The sequence below is a fragment of the Macaca fascicularis genome, chromosome 9 (genome assembly GCF_037993035.2).
Source record: "Macaca fascicularis isolate 582-1 chromosome 9, T2T-MFA8v1.1".
In the NCBI taxonomy this organism is placed as follows: domain Eukaryota; kingdom Metazoa; phylum Chordata; class Mammalia; order Primates; family Cercopithecidae; genus Macaca; species Macaca fascicularis.
Genome location: NC_088383.1, coordinates 72,266,164 through 72,289,226, shown reverse-complemented (window position 1 = coordinate 72,289,226; position 23,063 = coordinate 72,266,164). Strand labels below are relative to the sequence as shown.

At 40.2% G+C, this 23,063-nt stretch overlaps 1 protein-coding gene across 8 annotated transcripts in view; it reads left to right on the top strand.

Moving 5' to 3' along the window:
* The window catches only part of ADK (adenosine kinase), a 563,812-nt gene that overhangs the window by 1,256 nt on the left and 539,493 nt on the right, over positions 1–23,063 (top strand). The window lies entirely within an intron of this gene.

Sequence of the window (23,063 nt, the reverse complement as noted above, 5' to 3'; positions counted from 1 at the left end):
AAAGGCATGTGCTTTCCCTACTCTGCCCTTTATTAGAGTATTTCCTTTATAAGGCACCTCCTTCGCCAAACTGGAAGACAGATGCAACTTTTCCCTACCATCCTACTAAACATACAACCCTTAGATTTCCTTAGATTTTTCCTTAATAAAAATAATTATATATAATGCTGATCCATTTTCACTGTGTTTTCCTATTATCTTGTTGGACAGTTCTGTGATCAAAGGAAGGCAAGAATTATGCCTATTTTACAATTGAAGATATTGAAGTCCAAATAAAACAATTAGTACAGGGACAGAAATAAGAACTAGCTGAGCATCCTTTCTTTTTTTTTTTTTTTTTTTTTTTGAGACGGAGTCTTGCTCTGTCACCCAGGCTGGAGTGCAGTGGCCAGATCTCAGCTCACTGCAAGCTCCGCCTCCCGGGTTTACGCCATTCTCCTGCCTCAGCCTCCCGAGTAGCTGGGACTACAGGCGCCCGCCACCGCGCCCGGCTAGTTTTTTGTATTTTTAGTAGAGACGGGGTTTCACCGTATTAGCCAGGATGGTCTCGATCTCCTGACCTCGTGATCCGCCCGCCTCGGCCTCCCAAAGTGCTGGGATTACAGGCTTGAGCCACCGCGCCCGGCTGAGCATCCTTTCTTATACCTGCAGTCCTGGTGCTTTGTGAGGCTGGGGTGAGAGCATTTCTTAGGCAACCAAAATTCACTTTATACAATATGAACTTAATGCCATCTGTAGACATGAAGTTAAAAGCTTAGACATTCGAGTACTGGGACAAATCTCTAATTTTGTCGGGAGACATTTTAGGATTGGCTATTATTACTTTTATTATATTAGTTTGACTTTCAGACTCAAAGTGTGAGAATGCATTGAGTATTTACACTGAATTAATTTATGATGACTTGCTTGACAGGGGATTGCTACTAGTTTTGGTTAAGGAGAATGGGTTATAAAGACTAAGCATAATTTAATGTTCAGCATCAGTGGGAACAGATAATGAGATATATTTGTAGATGTCAGGGAAAATATTTAGGAGATTTAGGGATTTCTGAGAATTTGGTCAGCTCTGGGACAGTAGTTCTCCACCAGGGGAAATTTTGCCCTCCAGGGGACATTTGGCATGGTCTAGAAAGGTATTTTTGGTAGGGAGAGCTATTGGCACCTAGTGGATGGAATTCAGGGATGCCGCTAAACATCCTATGTAGGACAACCCCCACAACAAAGAATTATCTGGCCAAATATGTCAACGGTGTTGAGGTTGAGAAATCTGTTCTAGAGGGAGCATCTGACAAGGCTAGTCTGCCTTTCTCAAATATCTATTATTTTTCTAGGCTCGGTTACTTTTCAGCGTATAACAGTTGCTTACAAAGAATCAGGCTCTAACATGTTTTCAGGTGGGATTAGGGGAAAGAAGGGAACATTACTTGAGTGCTAGACATTATATTATGTGCTGTATATATGTTATCTCTTTTAACCCTCCCAGTGACCCATGAGGTAGGAGCAATGATTCCTGTGTTACAGACGAGGTATTTTGTGATGAAAGAAGTGGAGAAACATTTTTGGGAACTGCTCCCTAGATGAAGGTGTTCCATGATGATCACTTATATTTAAGACAACTTAGTTTTCTTTACTCTCCTTTGGAAATCTCATCCAAGTTCGTTTCTTTAGAGATCGCCTCTTAAGAGGATACAGTGCCTTCCAAGGCTTGTTGAGCACATGCCGAGTCTTTAACTTCAGTTTGTCTTTCAAGTACATGCTATTCTAGACATGGTGTTAAAAACTGGATATATGTATAGAGAAAGAGGTAAGGCACAGGTACCATCCTCTTGGTGGGAAATAAGTGGGGTTTGTGAAAATGACACTTGAGTATTCTTAAAGATGACTAGGAGTTAACCAGTCATCTGTGACTGTAGGGTATCTGTGAAGTAGGGTATCTGCCTTATAGGAAAGTTTGTTTGGTGGCAAAACTGGGAGAGAGCTGCCTCTGTTGGGGAAGTGCAGATAGTCTGACTGAAGCAGAGATGTAGGGGGTCCAGGCTTTGTATTAGACACTCTCACATGTGTCCTTTCTATCTCTATGCCTCTCAGTTCTCAGCTCTTAATATATTTTTTTGAGACGGAGTCTGACTCTGGTGCACAGGTTGGAGTACAGTGGCACCATCTCGGCTCACTGCAACCTCCCAACTCCTGGATTCAAGCAATTCTACTGCGTCCGCCTCCCAAGTAGCTGGGATTACAGGCGTGCACCACTATGCCTGGCTAATTTTTGTATTTTTAGTAAAGATGGGATTTCGTCATGTTGGCTAGGCTGGTCTTGAACTTCTGACCTCAAGCGATCCGCCTGTCTCAGCCTCCCAAAGTATTGGGATTACAGGTGTGAGCCACTGCGCCCGGCCTTCCTAGACCTTAATTTTAACTGTCTGCTGAATATGTGCTTCTGAGTGACTTTCTGACATTTCGAAGTCATATATACCAAACTAAATTATCTGTTGTCCTGAATCTGTGCATTTTCCCATATTTCCTGCATCTGTTAATGGCACCAGTAACCTCTTTTACTCCAAAGTCTGAGACCTAGATATTTGATTCATTTTACATCCACATTATAATGTCTTTCCTTTTCCATTCCTGCTGCCGCAACTTATGTTTAGACTTTATCTTTTGCTTAGATTTTGTTTTGACTTCCTAAGCAGTGTCCTTACCTTCAGCCTCAAGTTCTGCCTACTTTTCTTTAGGCATAGTTCTACTTATTCATCACAGCAAATATTTGTAAGCTCTGAAGTTGATGTTAGGAAACGTTGAATCCTGAAAGCCCACATTATTACTCCATCTGACATTAGCAATTAAGGATTATTAAGGATCATGACTTTTAATAGTACTAAAAAGGAAACAAACTACAGTTCTGTAATCAGCAAATATTGAGCTTTTCTCAAATATTGCTTCCTAACTATTTCACTTCCATGGACCACTTTTATTATTTTCCTCTATCTCCTACCTCATTATGGACTCTGTGTTTTAAAATTAAACCTAGGGGCTGGGCGTGGTGGCTTATGCCTATAATGCAGCACTTTGGGAGGCCTAGGTGGGAGGTTCACTTGAATCCAGAAGTTCAAGACCAGTCTGGGCAACAAAATGAGACCCTCGAATCTTAAAAAAAAAAAACTAGCTGGACATCTGGACATGGCGGCATATGCCTGTGGTCCCTGTGGAAGCTGAGGCAGGAGGATTCCTTGGCTTCCCAAAGTGCTGGGATTACAGGCGTGAGCCACCACGCCTGGCCTTAATTAATCTTTATTACATAGAGTGGCACTGATAACTTTCATTTTTCTAGACCCTATACTTTTAATAATGCAGCCTAAAATTGAGCTTGACTACTATTTTCTTTTTCCATCATGATAATCTACTATTGAAAGAGTTTGGTTATTTTTGGACGATATTGCATGCCTTTTACTTATATTCACAAATTTAATCCTTTAAGATTAAGGCTTTGGGCTATGGAGGAATGGAAAACAAAAGTCCCCTGACACACTTAGTATGAATGCCTCAATAAGATCCTTTCCTGGGCAATATATTCTAGTGCAGCATGAGGGTGGCAGAGAGCGCCAGAGGAAAGCCCTGCATGGATGGTTCTGGGTATCCAGGGACAATCATGGAAGTGCTTGAAACTCAGGGAAAGTGGGAAGGGCCTTAGGAAAACGAGGGCATTGAAGACTATGTTTCTAATTTTGGGTGTAGGCCTAGACTGAATATTCAGCCTCAAATAAAACATGGCTGATGTGCTGCTTTTTACCTGGAATGTGTCTTCACTTTATTTCCATCATTTAAAATCCTGGCCACATGGGGTGGCTCATGCCTTTAATCCCACCACTTTGGGAGGCCAAGTGGGAGGATTGCTTGAGGCCAGGAGTTCTAGACTGGCCTGGGCAACATAGTGAGACCCTGTCTCTACAAAAATAAACTTAGCCAGGCATGGCAGCAGGTTCCTGTAGTCCCAGCCACTCTGGAAGCTGAGGCACTGGCACTACTACATTCCAGCCTGGGTAACAGCAAGACCCTGTCTCAAAAAAAGAAAACAAAATATCTTGCCTGTGTACAGTGTTTACAGTTAGGTGGGGGGAAAAAGAATCAAAATTTTAAAGAGCCATCTGGTCAGAATGGAACCCAATAGAGCAGTGGTTAAGAGCATGGTCTCTGGCATCAGCTGCCTGGTTTGACTCTTAATCCTTATTAGCTAGTGCTCTTGGCAAGACTGCCTACTTGCCCCATACCTCTCTTTTCTCACCTGTAAAATGGGTATAGTGATAGTACGAACCTCATAAGGATATTGAGAGGCAAATGCAGCAATTAAAAATTTAAAAAGGAAAGGAAAAGATATAGATATACTCAAGAACAAGATAAACATCTCCAGGGACCAAGAACAGAAAAGAAACATGCAGTTAGACTCTGGGTTCAGGAGCTGGTAGAAATAACATGTAGGGTAACTGGGGTCAGATACTCTGTATGAAACTGAAGCTGGGCTGAGACTGGATGAAAGAAGGCTGAAAACATCTGCTCCTGGCTGTTGCTTCAAAAAGCTGTGGACCTGGAGTGAAGATACAGAAGTGGCTAAGCTGCCAGATGGCTCAGAGTCAGGAACTGTGGTTTCCCCACCATCACCTAGTACAAGAGCACCGAGCTTGGAGGTCGTGGACTCTGGAAGATGGGTGGCCTATCACAGAACCCCTGGGAAAAGAGGGAAAGTCTGAGCCTATAAACACACGAGGAAGACCGTTACTTAGAAAATTAACACAATTACCAGGAGATAAATTCACAAAAAATCTGATGGAAATATGGGTAATTTCAAAACAATTGTAAGTATTTTAAAGATCCTTAAAAAAGATAAAAGAAATAATGTCCATAAAAAAGCATGAATCAAAAATATGTAGATATGAAATAGATGGCTATATTAAAGAAAAAATGGAATTATTGAAATAAAAAAAATAGGTCAGTTAAACTCTAGACCAGAAAAATTTGAAGGGAAAATTAATGAATTGGAAGAAAGTACCCAGATGTATCACACAGAAATAAATAGGAATTAACAAATATGAGCTAGGTGCGGTGGCTCATGCCTATAATCCCAGCACTTTGGTAGGCCAAGGCGGGCGGATCACCTGAGAGGTTGGGAGTTTGAGACCAGCCTGACCAACATGGAGAAACTCCATCTTTACTAAAAAAAAAAAAAAAAAAAAGCAAAATTAGCTGGATGTGGTGGTCCATGCCTATAATCCCAGCTACTCAGGAGGCTGAGGCAGGAGAATCTCTTGAACCTGGGAAGCAGAGGTTGGGGTGAGCCGAGATCGTGCCATTGCACTTCAGCCTGGGCAACAGCACAACTCCATAGTTTGGGAGGCACCAACTTACATCTAACTGGGAGTTCCAAAAAGAGGAAATAATGTGAATGGTGGAGAAGCCAGGTTAGAAGAGCTGATGGCTGAGAATTTACCAAAATTTCAGAAAGACCAGTTCTCAGCTTGAAAGGGCATTATATGTATCTAGTAAGATGGAAACAAAAATACACACTAAAACTACAGAGATTTTCGTGCTAATTATATTAATGTATCTATTATAGAAAGAATGTGAAAATTTAGACACTCTAAATTTAATAGTGAGCATCTTTAGGTGGAAGAATTATGAGGTCTAAAAAAGAATCTTGTATTTTCCAATGTTTCTACACTGAACATATTAGGACTCTTGCTTTTAAGCTGGAGAAACTTGAAGTACGCTGAATATATAAGTGGCAAAGTGCTGAGTGGCTAAGTATCACTTTTACAGAATGGACCTCTGGGATACCAAATACATCTGAAACTTGGTAAAATAATTGTTATGACTTTATTATAGGCTATAATCTTTTAATCTGTATTTCTGAAATCCCAAAGCTCTGGAAGCTGGAAGTTTTTTTAAAAGTTTGAGATGAATTAATTTGGCAGCAAAATTTAAACTGATGTAAAGGTGTCAGTAGTATTTATTTGTCTGACACAAATGTATATGCTTTGCTATGGAACTATTAGACTGTTAATGACATGCCACATGAATTCCTCCTGGGTGTTCTACAAAATGTATAGTGCTGTGTTACCTTCCTAAAATCCATAAAATTCTGAATTCCAAAACATACCCTGCCCCAAGGATTTAAGAAAGGGATTGTGGACTCTTGTTACTTATTTATACTTTACTTTTAAAATTTGGCTACTATGCAGGAACAATAATTTCTCATCAGAGTCAGTTCCTAGATTTTTTTCTCTAGGCACTGTTCTGCATTTCTATGATACTAAGTAGATGCTCATTTTGAAGATACTTTTTGGCTAGCTCTACCATAATACCAGTACAGTTGATATCACTGAGTTATTAGGGCTTTTCTTTCTCTCCAGTAGTAACAGAAAAGACAGACTTCTCTTTAACGTTTGAACTTGAAGATTTGGAAGGCTATTTTACGAAATGGTCTCACAAACTGAAGTTTCACATACTGCTTGAAGAAGATACATTCTGATGATTTTTCAAAGCAGATTTAGAGTTGTTGCTCTCATTTATGTGTATTATTTCTGATATCATTTGTACTTTTGTCTTCATACCATTTCTTTAAAAATTTAGTTCATAAACTTCAGATCCAGAAGCAGTGTGATTAGCCTTCGATATAAGAACATCTGAATTTCTGTTTGCATTTTTACTTTCATTGCATGCGTGCTGACTTTAGTATTTTCTTTACAATTTAGAAGATATATATGTATAGCAATTATGTAAGAAATTCTTGCCTTCTGCAGGCACAACAGTTTCGTTACTGTATTAACACGGTCTCACCATTTTGTCAGCAAGCCACATGGTTAGTAGTGAGTCCTACTATTTTGCTATGTTACCTGCAAACAGGATTGCAGATGTCAAGGTAGCTTGTGTGATCGTTGGTCACTCACTGAATTAGGGATTATCAGAAATTATATTGAAGTAGTCACTTGGCTACTTGCCTTCTACATGCTTAGACTGGACTTTGGTTCATACTTAGAACCATTTCGAAGTCTCTGAGAGACTCAGTTGACTAGAGTCTTGCTCTGTCACCCAGGCTGGAGTGCAGTGGCACGATCTCAGCTCACTGCAACCTCCGCCTCCTGGGTTCAAGCAATTCTCCTGCCTCAGCCTCCCGAGTAGCTGGGATTACAGGCATGCACCACCATGCCCAGCTAATTTTTGTATTTTTAGTACAGACTAGGTTTCACAATGGTGGCCAGGCTGGTCTCAAACACCTGACCTCAGGTGATCTGCCTGCCTTGGCCTCCCAACGTGCTGGGATTACAGGTGTGAGCCACCACACCCAGCCTAAAGTCCATCTAAATATGACTCAATCTAGGAGTTCACTGCTTGTCTCTGTTGTCCTTTAGATTCAATTTATCTCTCACATAGGCCATTTCAGTGTAACAAGATGGCAGTTCTCAACTCCAAGCCAAAATCTTATGAGTCCAAAGGAAGAGAGTTTTTCTATATCCTTGTATGAGTTTTGAGAGAAATTTGGTTCTGCCTGTGTTATACACTACCTTGAACCAGTTGAGGTAGGAGGTGGGACTCAACTCTGGAGGTGGGGCTCAAGACACTGGACCAAATTGAGGGCTAGCTAAAACAGGGACAGATTGGAAGCAGCTTTCCGTAAGTCACACCCACTAATGTGCCATGTCAGTTTACCATTGCCATGGCAACACCTGGAAGTTAGCATCCCTTTCCATGACAATGTCCTGGAAGTTACCACCCTTTTCCTAGAAATTTCTGCATAATCTGCCTCTTAACTTGTATATAATTAAAATTGGGTATAAATATGACCACAGAACTGCTTCTGAGCTGCTACTCTGGGCATACTGCCTATGGGGTAGCCCTGCTCTGCAAGGGGCAATACCTTTGCCGATGCTTTACGCTGCTGCTGCAATAAAAGTTGCTAACACACCACCAGCTGACCCTTGAATTTTTTCCTGGATGAAGCCAAGCACCGTCCTGGGCTAAGCCCCAGTTCTGGGGCTTACCTGTCCTGCATTACAATCACTGTATCAGAGGTGGAGATTTGGGATGGCCTTGGATACATTCTCACTGTCTGCCCATCTGTTGTGTGCATGCATGCAGGTCGGGTGTGTGTGTGTGTGTGTAGGTAGTACTAGTGTATATGGGGAGCCAGTGAGTGTAGGCATTGTTCATATATTGGGGGGGGGGGAATGGATGGGTGTTGAGGGGTACACTGTAATCAACAACTCGGACAGAACCTTGTAAAGTGAGGGAGGTAGTGTCATTCCCTCAGCAAGAGAAGAATCCATTTTAGCATGTACATTATTGATTAAAACAATCTTCCTCTTCTACCCTTCCAAGAAACCCAACAACCTCAGTCTTCAAGGTCTAGCCAAATTATCTCTTCTCTATAAAACTTTTCTACTCACCAAACCTAGAAATGGCTTCTCCTCTGACTGTACTTTATACTTTGCATTATTGCAATGTACAGTATGTGCATGTTTTATCTCACCTATTGCTACTTGAAGTTGGGAAGCTAGTTGAATAACTCTTAGTTCCTCATAACTGATCACTTCATTGCAATATAACAGGCTCTGAATTTCTGTTGAATCAATGAATTCCTATTTATTTCTTTTTTTGAGATGAAGTCTCGCTCTGCCGTCCAGGCTGGAGTTCAGTGGCATGATCTTGGCTCACTGCAACCTTCACCTCCTGGGTTCAAGCAATTCTCCTGCCTCAGCCTCCTGAGTAGCCAGGACTACAAGTGCACACCACCACACCTGGCTAAAATTTTTTTTTTTTGTATTTTTAGTAGAGACGGGGTTTCACTATGTTAGCCAGTATGGTCTCGATCTCCTGACCTTGTGATCTGCTTGCCTCAGCCTCCCAAAATGCTGGGATTACAGGCGTGAGCCACCATGCCTGGCCTATTTATTTTAAAATTTTAATTAATTGTTTTTTCTTTGTAGAGACAGGGTTTCACTATGTTGCCCATGCTGGTCTTGTCCATGCCTGTCTTGAACTCCTGGCCTCAAGCGATCTTCCCCCTCAGCCTCCCAAAGTGCTGGGATTATAGGTGTGAGCCACCATGCCTGGCAGAATCAGGGAATTCTTAACTTTTTTTTTTTGTTTTTTGTTTTTTTGTTTTGTTTTGTTTTGTTTTTTTGAGATGAGGGGGTCTTGCTGTGTCGCCTAGGCTGGAGTGCAGTAGTACAATCATGGCTCACTGCAGCTTCGACCTCCCAGGCTCAAGCGATCCTCCTATCTCAGCCTCCAGAGTACCTGGAACTACAGGGATGCACCACCGTGCCCAACTAATTAAAAAAAAATTTTATTTTTTGTAGAAACAGGGTCTCACTCTATTGCCCACACTGGTCTTGAACTCCTGAACTCAAGCAGCCCTACTGCCTTGGCCTCCTAAAGTGGTAGGATTATAAGCATGAGATACATGTCTGGCCTCTTAACCCTTTAAATATTTTTTTTGTTTGTTTTTTTAGACAGAGTTTCACTCTTGTTGACCAGGCTGGAGTGTAGTGGTGTGATCTTGGCTCACTGCAACCTCCGCCTTACGGTTTCAAGCGATTCTCCTGCCTCAGCCTCCTGAGTACCTGGGATTACAGGTGCCCGCTACCACACCTGGCTCAATTTTGTATTTTTGGTAGAGATGGGGTTTCACCATATTGGCCAGGCTAGTCTCGAATTCCAGACCTCGTGATCCGCCCACCTTGGCCTCCCAAAGTGCTGGGATTACAGGTGTGAGCCACTGTGCCCGACTGCTTGTAGCGTTTAATGCTACAAAATGGATTCATATATTGCCTGTAAATTCTTACCAATAATGGGAGTTGATGGAGAGAACTATTATCTGAAAATACTTCATGGTTCTTTGGCCTTTCATTTTTTTGTTAAATGGAGTGAGCTTGTATGCAAAATCAACCTGCTACTAAAGGATAAGAAATGTACTCCCGATTGCATTTCTTTTTTTTTTTTTTTTTTTGTGAGACAGAGTCTTGCTCAGTCGCCCAGGCTGGAGTGCAGGGTTGTGATCTCACCTCACTGCAACCTCCACCTCCCGGGTTCAAACTGTTTTCCTTCCTCAGCCTCCTGAGTAACTGGGATTACAGTCATGCGCCACCATGCCCAGCTTGTTTTTGTATTTTTGTGTTTTTAGGTTTCACCATGTTGGCCAGCCTGGTCTTGAACTCCTGACCTCAAGTGATCTGCCTGCCTTGGCCTCCCAAAGTTGTGGGATTACAGGCATGAGCCACCACGCCTGGCCCCAGATTGCGTTTCTATTCTTTCTGGTGACCATAGTCAGCTCAATTATAATAGTCATTTCTTATATTTGTCTATGGGGAAAATTCTCTCAGAATAAATACACTTCTCCTACATAAACATTTTCTTTCTTTCTTTCCTTCTTTCTTTCTTTCTTTCTTTCTTTCTTTCTTTCTTTCTTTCTTTCTTTCTTTCTTTCTTTCTTTCTTTCTTTCTTTCTTTCTTTCTCTTTCTCTCTCTCTCTCTCTCTTTCTCTCTCTCTCTCTCTCTTTCTGTCTTTCTCTCTTTCTCTCTTTCTCTCTTTCTTTCTTTTTGAGACGAGTCTTGCTCTGTCACCCAGGCTGGAGTGCAGTGGTGTGATCTTGGCTCACAGTAATAACCTCTGCCTTCCGGGTTTAAGCGATTCTCCTGCCTCAGCCTCTGAGTAGGTGGGACTACAAGCACCTGCCACCACACCCGGCTAATTTTTTGTGTATTTAGTAGAGATGGGGTTTCACTGGGGTAGCCAGGATAGTCTCGATCTCCTGACCTCATGATCCACCCGCCTCGGCATCCCAAAGTGTTGGGATTACAGGCATGAGCCACTGTGCCCGACCAACAGTAACATTTTCTTAAGGCCATGTGGTTAATGTCTTCACTCATTCTTTAATATGGTAGAATTGCTTATTTGGGGGAGGAGTAGAGTTTCTGAAAGAGAGAATGTACAAAGAAGATCCCAGTGACCTGTCAGAATGATGAATCTCTTTTCTCTGGGTTAGCAAGCCCTTAGTAAGGCTGTTTGCAGTGTAATTAGAACTGCACAAGCATGGAACATCAGTAATACTGTTCAGAATTTCATAATGTACGGTGTAACATAACGTACTGTGAAATGAATCCATAATACCACAAAATTTTTTTAAAAGAAGTTTGTCTCTATTGACTCATCCAGGAGGGGGTCACTTGAAAACAAAATAGGGCAAAAAAATCAAATTCAGATGTCTTAGGTTTTCTCAAATTCCTTTAATCTTGATATAGCAAAAGAAAGTGTTTCCTTCTCAGCCCTAGAACGGCAGTCTGAAAAACTATCTAAGTTTTTGAGGAAACAAATTGAAATACAAGAAAATTATTTCCTTTACAAATAAACAGTTCTCATGTTTGTCTTTGAGCTTAACCACATAGAGATTTAAACAGTTTGTTGTTTTATAGGCTTGACTGAGGAAGTCTTCTCCTAAAATAGAATTTTTTTAAATAGTTTTTTCTCAGCCCAGCTGAGACCTTAGTTATCATTTTTAGTTCTTAGTTTTGTTGAAGACTGAAGCCATTAAGCCATAGAAGTGATGCAGATTTATGCTGCTGGCTATATCTGTTCTCACCCACTCAGGATGAATTGATTATACTACATTTTATCATGGGATAGCATGTTGATGCATATAAAATATAGTGATGAAATTCTACTTTGTCTTGTTTTACTTAAGTGCTTGTTCCTTCAAATGTATTAAATTTGATTGTTTAGCTTTGAGATATTATAATAAAACTTGGTTACATTATTAAATTTAGTACATAGTATAAAATGTTTATTAAAAATAGTATTTTAGGCTGGGTATGTTGGCTCATGCCTATAATCCCAGCAGTTTGGGAGGCCGAGGCAGGCAGATCACTTGAGGTCAGGAGTTCGAAACCAGCCTGGTCAACATGGTGAAACCCTGTCTCTACTAAAAATACAAAAATTAGCCGGGCATGGTGGTGGGCACCTGTAGTCCCAGCTACTCGGGAGGCCGAGGCAGGAGAATTGCTTGAACCTGGGAGGCAGAGGTTGCAGTGAGCCCAGATCGCTTCACTGCACCAAAGCCTGGGCGACAGAGTGAGACTCCATCTTAAAAAAAAATAACATTTTTTTTTAAAAAAGGAAAAATTTGTCCTTTTTTTGAGAGGGGGGTGTATGTTCTTCTCTACATAATACATTGACTTCCTTAGGTGTATTCATCTCTGTGTTTGAATATCCTAAGCGTGTTCTGTAGAGAAATATATACATTTCTAGACTTACACTCATAGATTCTTATCTTTGCCTAGTTTCCTCTGGAAGACAAGAATCTCTTCTTTAGCACTGTTTCCCCCATATTTGTGCAGCATTCCTACATTTTTCAATGTGAAAAAACACCACATCAGAGACCTTTGACCTCAGTTCTCTGTGAAGTTTCAATAAACTACATTCCTGAGAAGAAATGTTAGTTTCTTGTAGATACCAAGTCAAACTCAGAGATCTTTAAATGTTTTCTTTGTTGGCCAACATGTTGATTCTTTACTCTCATGGAACAGGTTAAAGCAGCCTCTCTCAGCCTTTCCCTTTGAGAAACTACTATTTCCAAAGACTGCTTGGGAATGCTGGTGGGAGTTGGGATAGGAGCAGCGGAGGGAGGAGATGCCTAAGAGTGCAAATTCACAAGTAGATTTGGAAATGTTCCCTTCTAGAGCTGAGATTTCCTGCAAGACATGGAGTTGGGGTGTGAAAGCAGCAGCAGATTTCAGTATCAGCCAGATGTGGCTTTGAAATGGTGGTTCACAGTTTCTTGTGATTTTTGAAAACTCTGAACATATTTTAGACTTTTTCGATTATTAGTGCTTGATGAGGTACTTAAAATCAGAGTGTAATATTTGGGTTGTACATTTGAGGGTATTAAAACCCAGAGAGGCTAGGTGGTATCAGTAAGGTAACACAGTAAGTTATAGCTACTAAGTATCCAAGGTGAGATTTGATCCTGAGTCTTATAAGTTACCATTGCTCTAGGCTCTGGAACAAGAAATGAAGCATCAATTTACTGGGGAGCTTTTTTTTTTTTTTTGAGACGGAGTCTCGCTCTGCCGCCCAGGCTGGAGTGCAGTGGCCGGATCTCAGCTCACTGCAAGCTCCGCCTCCTGGGGAGCTTTTTTTAAAAAAAATTTAATGTAATTTTTTTAAAGATAAGAATAACATATTTGAAGAAAATGTCAAGTACTTTCACTTACATTTTCTTATTGATCTTCACAAGAAGACAACCAGGCAATCTGTTTTTAGCTGAGGAAACAGACCCAAAGAGGTTAAGAGTCCCTAAGTAGTAAACATTCATCTCACATTCAGGACCTCTGACTCATGCGTCTTGCTGTTTATGTTATGTATGAAGATAGAAATTGGGAAGTTGTCAAAGTAAATTCTGTATGTGCTAGATAAGCACACTGTTTAAAGAAATTCTGTGGCAGTTGTCAATTGTGTTTTATAATCTTGTCTAGACTTGTGTCTCTCAAGTTTTCTTATTTATGCATATGTAGTTTTATCCCCCCCAAAATAATTATTTTCTTGTGGGATCTACTTAGTGGTATGGTTTGCAAATGGATTAACTCATTGAACTAGAATTTTTAGTAGATTATATTTTCTTTTCTCTTGTGTTTTTTTTTTGAGACAGAGTCACTCTGTTGCTCCAGGTGGGAGTGCAGTGGCCTCCTGGGTACACCTCTACCTCCTGGGTTCAAGTGATTCTCCTGACTTAGCCTCCCAAGTTGCTGGGATTACAGGCCTGCGCCACCACACCCAGTGAATTTTTGTATTTTTAGTAGAGACGGAGTTTCACTGTGTTGGCCAGGCTGGTCTCGAACTCTCAGTCTCAGGTGATCTGCCCACCTTGGCCTCCCAAAGTGCTGAGATTACAGGCATGAACCACCGCGCCCGGCCAGTAGATTGTATTTTCTGATCAAAACTTTAGACAAACCAATTTTGCCTGTGTTTAATTAAAATGTTCTAGTTAAGAACAATTTATTAGTACTATTTTTTGAGATGGGGTCTTACTCGGTTGCAGAGGCTGTAGTGCAGTTGAATGATCTTAGCTCACTGTAACATTTGCCTCTGGGCTCAAGACATCTTCCCACTGCAGGCTCCTAAGTAGCTGAGACCACAGGCTTGTGTCACCACACCTGACTAATTTTTGTATTTTTTGTAGAGATGGGGTTTTGTCATGTCACCCAGGCTGGTCTGGAACTCCTGGCCTCAAGTGTTCTGCCCACGTTGGCTACTTAGGAGGCTGAGTCAGGAGAATCGCTTGAACTCAGAAGGTGGAAGTTGCAATGAACCGAGATTGCACCACTGCACTCCAGCCTGGGTGATAAAGCAAGACTCCGTCTCAAAAAAAAAAAAAAAAATTAAAATAGGAAAAGTCTCAGTTCCTCTTAGCTATTTCTGATTGCTACATGACTTCCATGAAGCTTTTTAAGCTTTCACTCAGTTCTGAGGTGTGTATATGAGCCTGTGAGGAACTTCTGGTTACAAACTATAATACCTATTGGCTTTTAGCATGGTGTAAGGAAAAGAGCTTTGGATTAGGGATAAGGACACCTGGGTCCTATTAAGGTTTCTGTCTGGATTGTGAATGCACCTGTGAAGTGAGTTGTATAGACTAAAATGTTTTCCAAACTACTTCATGAGCCTTTTTGAGTATTGCACAAGTGGTATTTTATAAATGAGAAATAGAATAAAAAATATTGTGCATTGAGTATGTAAGAGGTAAGTATTGCTCTGTGAATCATTGTTTCAGTTATATGTACAGGGTACTGGGTTACAATGTAAAAAATGTATTTTTAATTAAAAAATATATAAATATAGAAAAATATAATTGAGATGAGGTCTCACTATGTTGCCCAGGCTGGTCTTGAACCCTTAAGCTCAAGTGATCCTCCTGCTTCAGCCTCCCAAAATGTTAGGATAACAGGCGTGAGCCACTGCGTCTGGCCAAAAACTGTATTTTTCACACAGTTTGATTTTCTATTCCAAAATTTGGTGGCTTAAAATAACTACTTTGTTAGATGTCATGATTTTTGGATTAGGAATTCAGACACAGCTTGGCCTGTTGATTCTGTTCCATATGGTAAATAGGATCACTTGGAGGTGTTTAGCTGATAACAGGTCTGGTCTGGAGGGTCCATCTTGTCTTTGTTCATTCACCTTGTGCCTTAAGGTAACTGGAGGCTTGGCTCAGCTGGGCTTCTCTTAGTGTAGTTTGAGATCCTCTGTGTGGTTTCTTCAGCTGGGTAATTGGACTTCTCACGTGGCAGCTCCAAGAGACCAAAGCAGGAGCTGGCAGCCCTCTCAAAGGCTAGCTTAGAATCTGGCATAGCATCACTTTCACTATACACTACTGGTCAGAGGAGTTCCAGGCTAGCCCAGATTTAAGAGAAGGGAACACAGACTTCTTGTCTCTAAGATATTGTTCCCATTTTAAGTCTGCCACAATTATGTAAAATAATTTAGAAAAACATGACTGAATTGCATATCCAAGCTTTTAATTCTGTTATTACCCTTTGAAAGATGATTAAAGTGTTTTTTTCCTCCATTGGGAAATTTGTCTGCTTTTGGTAAATTTTCGTAGTTCAATTTGAATATGTATATTGTTTTTCCATGGAATACTGAGGGTTTTATGCTTTTGAAGAAATGATTTAAAGTTTAAAATGCCTTTCTCTACATTGATCTGCCGGTTTTAATTCTTTCAATAGCACTTAATGATCATTTGATGCTGTCCTTGTTTGTTACTCGATTATTCATCTTTCTCTCCTTAGAATGTAAGTTCTAAAAGGGCAGCACATGTTCTTGATCTTTGCTGAATTTCTAGTGTCTCCTGTAGTAGAACAGATGCCCGATAAATATTTGTTGAGTTAATGAATGAATAATTTAAAAGATTGTGAGCTGGGCGCGGTGGCTCACGCCTGTGGCACTTTGGGAGGCTGAGGTGGGCGGATCACGAGGTCAGGAGATCAAGACCATCCTGTCTAACACAGTTAAACCCCCTCTCTACTAAAAATACAAAAAAATTAGTCAGGCGTGGTGGCGGGCGCCTGTAGTCCCAGTTACTCGGGAGGCTGAGGCAGAAGAATGGTGTGAACTCGGGAGGCGGAGCTTGCAGTGAGCCGCGCCACTGCACTCCAGCCTGGGCGACAGAGTGAGACTCTGTCTCAAAAAAAAAGAAAGAAAAAAAAGATTGTGAAGTATCATAGATTAGATCTATGTTGATATGATAAAAATAAGGAAAATCTCTTTTTGAGACAGAGTCTCACTGTCATGCAGGCTGTAGTGCAGTGGTGTGATCTCGGCCCACTGCGACCTCCGCCTCCCTGGTTCAAGCGATTCTCCTGCCTCAGCCTCCTGAGTAGCTGGAATTACAGGCGCATGCCACCACATCTGGCTAATTTTTGTATTTTTAGTAGAGATGGGGATTTTTCCATGTTGGTCAGGCTGGTCTCGAACTCCTGACCTCATGATCCGCCTGCCTTGGCCTTCCAAAGTGCTGTGATTACAGACGTGAGCCACCGTGCCTGGCTAAAATAAGGAAAATCTTTTAGATAGAAAATATAGGACCGGTGCAGTGGCTCATGTCTGTAATCCCAGCACATTGGGAGACTGAGGCAAGTGGATCCCTTGAGCTCAGGAGTTTGAGACCAGCCTGGGCAACATCATGAGACCGCATCTCTACCAAAAATACAAAAAATTAGCTGGGCATGGTGGCGTGCATCTGTGGTCCCAGCTACTCAGGAGGCTGGGGTGGGAGGATTGCTTGAGCCTGGGAGGCAGAAGTTGCAGTGAATCAAGATTGCACCAGTACACTCCAGCCTGCGTGACAGTGGGACCCTGTCTTAAAAAAAAGGAAAAAGAAAATATATTTCATAAGGTTAGCAATAAGCTTTTGAGAAGGGCTATTCTTTATTTCTGTGATGTGCTTTCTATATTTTTGTATTAAAATCCCTTTTCTGTTGTGAAATGATAGTGATATTCACTTCCATAGTTTAAAAATATGTTCTGTACAGCATAAATAATTGATAAGCAGTGTTGTCTTGTACTTTTAGATTGGAGTTGTCTTTGAGAGTCAAAGATTTGTAGCTCACAGAAAATAAAGAAGTACTGTGTGGGTGTGCCTGGGAGAGAGTTTTGCTAAGAATTCTTACTAAATAAAGTTCAATCAGTCAAATGTTATTGTACTCTTCAAATTCTCCAGGGAAATAAATTGTCAGCTTCCATTTAAAGATTGTATTTTGTTTGAATATGTGATGTTAAAGTGAAATGTGACATATAAGAATCTAAAGATGATAATTAAAAGCAAATAAACATAATAGCATTCTTACAGTGTCTTTTGCAGGAGAGAATTAATACATTTAGCAGTGTTTCTTTGAATAAATTTGTCCATAATGAAAGCTAACTAAAATCGCATTAAAATTTATCAACTCCTTAAAAAAAATTCAATGTGTATTGAGACACAAGTAGGCACAAATATTTTCTTTCGTTGTCTAATAAGAACTTAAAGGAACCTGAGATGTCACCTATAACAAACTCCTTTGTGTTTCAGAAAAGGAAACTGATGGTCAAAGAGGTAATGATTTGTCAAAAGTAATAAAGTTATTGGTAAGTCCTGGATTTGAATCCCTTCTCATTCCCAGGCTCCTGACCTTTACATGGCTGCACACTATTTTAGGGGGACAAGTTTTAAGAAGTTTCTCTTTTTGGATATGAAATAGATTCTTTAAATAATATTATTTTACTGATTTTTAAATTCATATTAAATGAGGGTATGTATTTTTAAGTAACATGCAGGGAAAACATTCCACATTCATGTTATGACAGCTGGGCTCGTCAAGGCTTTGCAAAGCTCTAAAAGTAGGATATACACTTTTAACTTTTGTCAAGTTGTGATTTAAAATTAATCGAAAAAATCATAAGGACATCTTGTTTTTGTTATTCCTGTCTTAAAGAATACACATGAAAAAATGAAACGTTTATAAAATTAGCCCAATTTGTCTAAAAATAAGGGTAGTTTTGATGGTTGTGAATTTATTTTTTTAAAAAAACTCAGGAACAAGGTTATGATTTTAAAAATGCAAGTTTTCAAAAAGGGCAGGATTAAGTTTTGTATTTTTAAGCCATTTAAAAAAGATAGTTAAAATTTAATAATTATAAAATTTATGACTATAAAACCAGTATTAGAAAATTAATAAGATAGATGAATGTAAATAAAATTATGCATAATCCTATTTTCCAGAGATAACTAATAATAACATTTAGGTGTGTTTCTTTCCAGTCCTTTTTTTCTATGCCTGTATGCATATATGGTGTGTATTTTTTTAAACACAGTTGAGTTCATACTCTACTTCCTTTTGTTTTGCTTTTTTCATTTAACATTTTATCATGAGTATTTTCTTATGTCCTTAAAAAGTCTATGGAAACATTTTATAATAGTTCCATAACATTCTGTAATTTATTTAACTATTACCGTATTTCTGGTTACTTAGGATATAATAAATTTTTGCTATTGTTAATGAGGCTGAAATGAGTAACTGGGTATATAAATCTTTATACACATTGGTCTCTCTTTTAATGATAGTTGCCTAAAAATTGGAATTACTGACACATATTGCCAAAAATCTTTGTAGTAGAAATGTACTAATGTATACTCCTGTTAATTTTATATGAGAGTGCTTGTTTTATCACACCCTTAACAAACTGGTTGTGTTTGAAGAGAACTTTGCTATTATTTTGGGGCCTGAAGCATTTGTTGAAGAGATTAGTGGATGGGTCCACATTTTTGTTATGCTGTCTGGAGGCACTTAGCTATTTTGGATTATGTATCTGAGTGCTTTTATAGGGCCAGACTAACCACAAGATTAGATAAAATATATGGAATATTTACATACCAGTCTTTCGAAGAGCAAACTATTCAGACCCACTTACCTTGATTCAACTATTCTAATTGTAAAAAGGCTACTGAAGGTTAAAAATTTAAATTGATTATTTTCTCCTAAAGTAGGATAAGCTAGGCTTTTAGGAAAAGAATAGGGTTGAAATAAATTGTTTAGAAAATTGATCAAAAGTAGTAGTTATTCAGTATTTTCTCTCAGCTCGCTTTCTCTTTCTCTCTCTGTCTCCGTGTGTGTGTGTCTATGTGTGTCTGTGTGTGTATTTAGAATAAGACTAGGTGGCATGAAAAGATTAATAATAGAGCATGAAAGTCTGGGGAAGGGAAGTTGCTGTGAATAAAAGAACTTCTGCCTCTACCTGGAAAAATATATCTTTACTTTTGTTCCTACATTATTGACTCTGAAAGATCACATGAGTCCTCTTTCTGGAAATAATATTTTTGTGTTTGTAACTGCTGAAATGACTGGTACTTAAATTTTGAGAGAATAAACTTTTGGAAAGTTTTGTTGACCATTAGTGAAAAACTTTTTTTTCATTTCCTACACTACATGGATTTTTTTTTGTTTTTTTTTTTTAAGACAGGGTCTTGCTCTGTTGCTCAGGTTAGGTTGCAGTGGCGCAAACACAGCTCACTGTAGCCTTGAACTCTTAGGCTCAAGCCATCCTTCCATCTGAGCCTCCCAGGTAGCTGGGACTACAGGTGAGTGGTCTCCCTATGTTGCGCAGGCTGATTTTGAACCCCTAGGCTCAAGTGATCTTCCTGCCTTGGTCTCCCTAAGTGCTGGGATTACAGGTGTGAACAATTGCTCCTGGCCAGACAGCTGATTGGCCGGGCGCAGTGGCTCACCTGTAATCCCAGCACTTTGGGAGGCCAAGGCGGGTGGATCACCTGAGGTCAGCAGTTCGAGACCAGTCTGACTAACATGGAGAAACCCCGTCTCTATTTAAAATACAAAATTAGCTGGGTATGGTGGCACATGCCTATAATCCCAGCTATTCAGGAGGTTGACAGGAGAATCACTTGAACCTGGGAGGCAGAGGTTGCAATGAGCCAAGATTGCGCCATTGCACCCCAGCCTGGGCAACAAGAGAGAAACTCTGTCTCAAAAAAAAAAAAAAAAAAAAAAAAAGCAGATCACGAGGTCAGGAGATTGAGACCATCCTGGCCAACATGGTGAAACCCCATCTCTACTAAAACACAAAAAATTGGCTGGGCCTAGTGGCGCACGCCTAGGGGATCACTTGAACCCGGGAGGCAGAGGTTGCCGTGAGCCGAGATTGTACCACTGCACTCCAGCTTGGTGACAGAGTGAGACTCCATCTCCAAAAAAAAAAATTAGATGCAAATATCAAAAATGAGTTTAAGAAATCTTTGGTATGGCTTCAATTTTATTAACTATTTTAATGTTGCAGACCCATATCTTCCCTTATACAAATTATACTGAATTTAGTATATTTGTTAAAAAATAAAGTTTTAAGACTACCTGTTTTGGTATCAAAAATAGTTTTTTTTTTTTTTTTGAGATGCAGTCTCGCTCTGTGGCCCAGGCTGGAGTGCAGTGGCGCAATCTCCACTCACTGCAAGCTCCACCTTGGGTTCACGCCATTCTGCTGCCTCAGTCTCCCAAGTAGCTGGGACTACAGGCGCCCGCCACCACACCTCGCTAATTTTTTTTGTATTTTTAGTAGAGATGGGGTTACACTGTGTTAGCCAGGATGGTCTCAATCTCCTGACCTTGTGATCCGTCCGCCTTGGCCTCCCAAAGTGCTGGGATTACAGGCATAAGCCACAGCGCGTGGCTTTAATTTGAAAATTTTAATGTTACAAATCAAAGGTGGGTGTTACCAAAGTATATTAAGCATGAGCAAAAGTGCATTTGATTGTTCAGAGGGCTAAGTTCATGTTAGTTTTGGGATCATGCCTCCAGAGATGTAAGTTCAACTATTATGATAATAACAAAGTAATAATTATGCCATGTGCCAAGGATTCTATTAGACTCTTTACTATAGTTAATTAAATTTTAATCTTCATAGTGCCCTGAACAGCATGTAATGGGTAAACCGAGGGACAGACAGATTAAGAACCAGTTTAAAGGCCTGACGTGGTGGCTCATGCCTGTATTCCCAGCATTTTGGGAGGCCGAGGTGGGCGGATCACTTGAGGTCAGGAGTTCAAGCCCAACCTGGCCAACAAGGTGAAACCTTGTCTCTACTAAAGACACGAAAAAAAAAATTAGCTAGGCATAGTGGTGCATGCCTTTAGTCCCAGCTACTCGGGAGGCTGAGGTGGGAGAAATGCTTGAACCTCGGGGATGGGGTGGGGGGGTGGGGGTGGAGGTTGCAGTGAGCCAAGATCATGGTACTGCACTCCAGCCTGGGTGATAGAGTGAGACTCCATCTCAAAAACAAAACAAAAACAAACAAACAAAAAAACAGCTTAAAGTCATGCAGGTAATAGGAAGTCAAGCAGAAGTTGCAAACCAGGTATCTCTTGCTACCTCTACAGCCTTGCTACTCAGCCTGGCCCACAGACCAGAAACAATTGGTGAGACCTGGGAACATAAAGAAATGCAAAGTTTTGGTTACTGATACCTGCAGTGCCAAACCTGCATTTTAACAAGATCCACAAGATTTGTATGCATGTTAAAAGTTTGAAAAGCACTGATGGTTTGAAATGTGGATTATCTATCAACATTTTCCACAAGAGAAGGTGGGTAACTCTAGTCAGTGTCTCCACACTTTGAATTGCTAATCCAGCTGCTGCTTTGCTTCAGATCCTGTTTAATCCAGAGGAACAACTGACTAATTCTGCTTGTGGACCTTCGGTCAAAGTCTTAACCACACCAAGTACAGCTCAGTGTTTTAACAGCTTTTACTCATGGACTGACCACATTAGTTTTATAGACCATGGCTTCATTCTGGGTAGGCATTTCCCAAATTAAAGAGAACAATGCTAAAAATAGCATTTTCTAAGGAAACTTGAAATCTTCTGGAATTTTGATGTGTTTTATGGCTAGCAAGGAAACAGATTTGTATAAACTGGCTTCCTTACTAATTTGATTTTGTGAACTTAATTATTCTATCACAGGGACAGTGATAGGGAAGGCTAACTTAGACTGTAGAGCAGCACTGTTCTATATAAATATAATGCAAGATTCCTGTAATTTTAAATTTTCTAGTAGCCACATTAAAAAAGATAAAAAGAGCCCAGGAGCGTTGACTCACACCTGGAAGGCTAAGGTGGGCACATCACTTGAGGCCAGGAGTTTGAGACCAGACTGCCCAACACAGTGAAACTCCGTCTCTACCAAAAATACAAAAAAATTTAGCCAGGCATGGTGGCGCATGCCTGTAGTCCCAGCTACTCAGGAGCCTGAGGCACGAGAATCACTTGAATCCAGGAGGCGGAGGTTGAAGATCATGCCACTGCACTCCAAGACTCCATCTCAAAAAAAAAAAAAAAAAGTGAAATGTAGTCCAACCAAAACAATACAATTGTGTTTAATGGAAAAATATATTGTTTCAGTTATAAAATTTAAATGAATTAAAATTAAATAAATTAAAAATTAAGTTATTCAGTCCCATCAGCCAATTTCAATATCTGATGGTATTGGGTTGCTGCTGATGTAACTGATTTCAGATATATGAAATTGATCACCATCCTAGATGGTCAGTAAGTGAATGCCACTGGATATTGTAGTCTATTAATAACATTGTATAACAGGGCCCAGTCATTCACACCTATATTTCCAGTGCTTTGGGAGGCCAAGGTGGGAGGGTTGCTTGAGGCTAGGAATTCAAGACCAGCCTGGGCAATGTAGTGAGATCCTGTCTCTAAAAAAAGAAAAAAAGAAAAAAATTATTGCACAGAGAATAAAGCAATAAAGAAAAGCAATTTAGATCATAAAGCATTTACTGATTCCCCCCTTTTCATAGTTGGAGTTAATTTTCCTTTTATTGGTTCATAGTTTCTTAACCCTTCAACTGCATTAAACCTGTAAGATTAGAGTTAGGAGTTAGGGAGCCATACACTTTTCCCCTCTATGGTCTTAGATTCTTTTTTTTATAGCCCGCATGCTTCTCTGGAAAGTGAGGTAATTAAGTG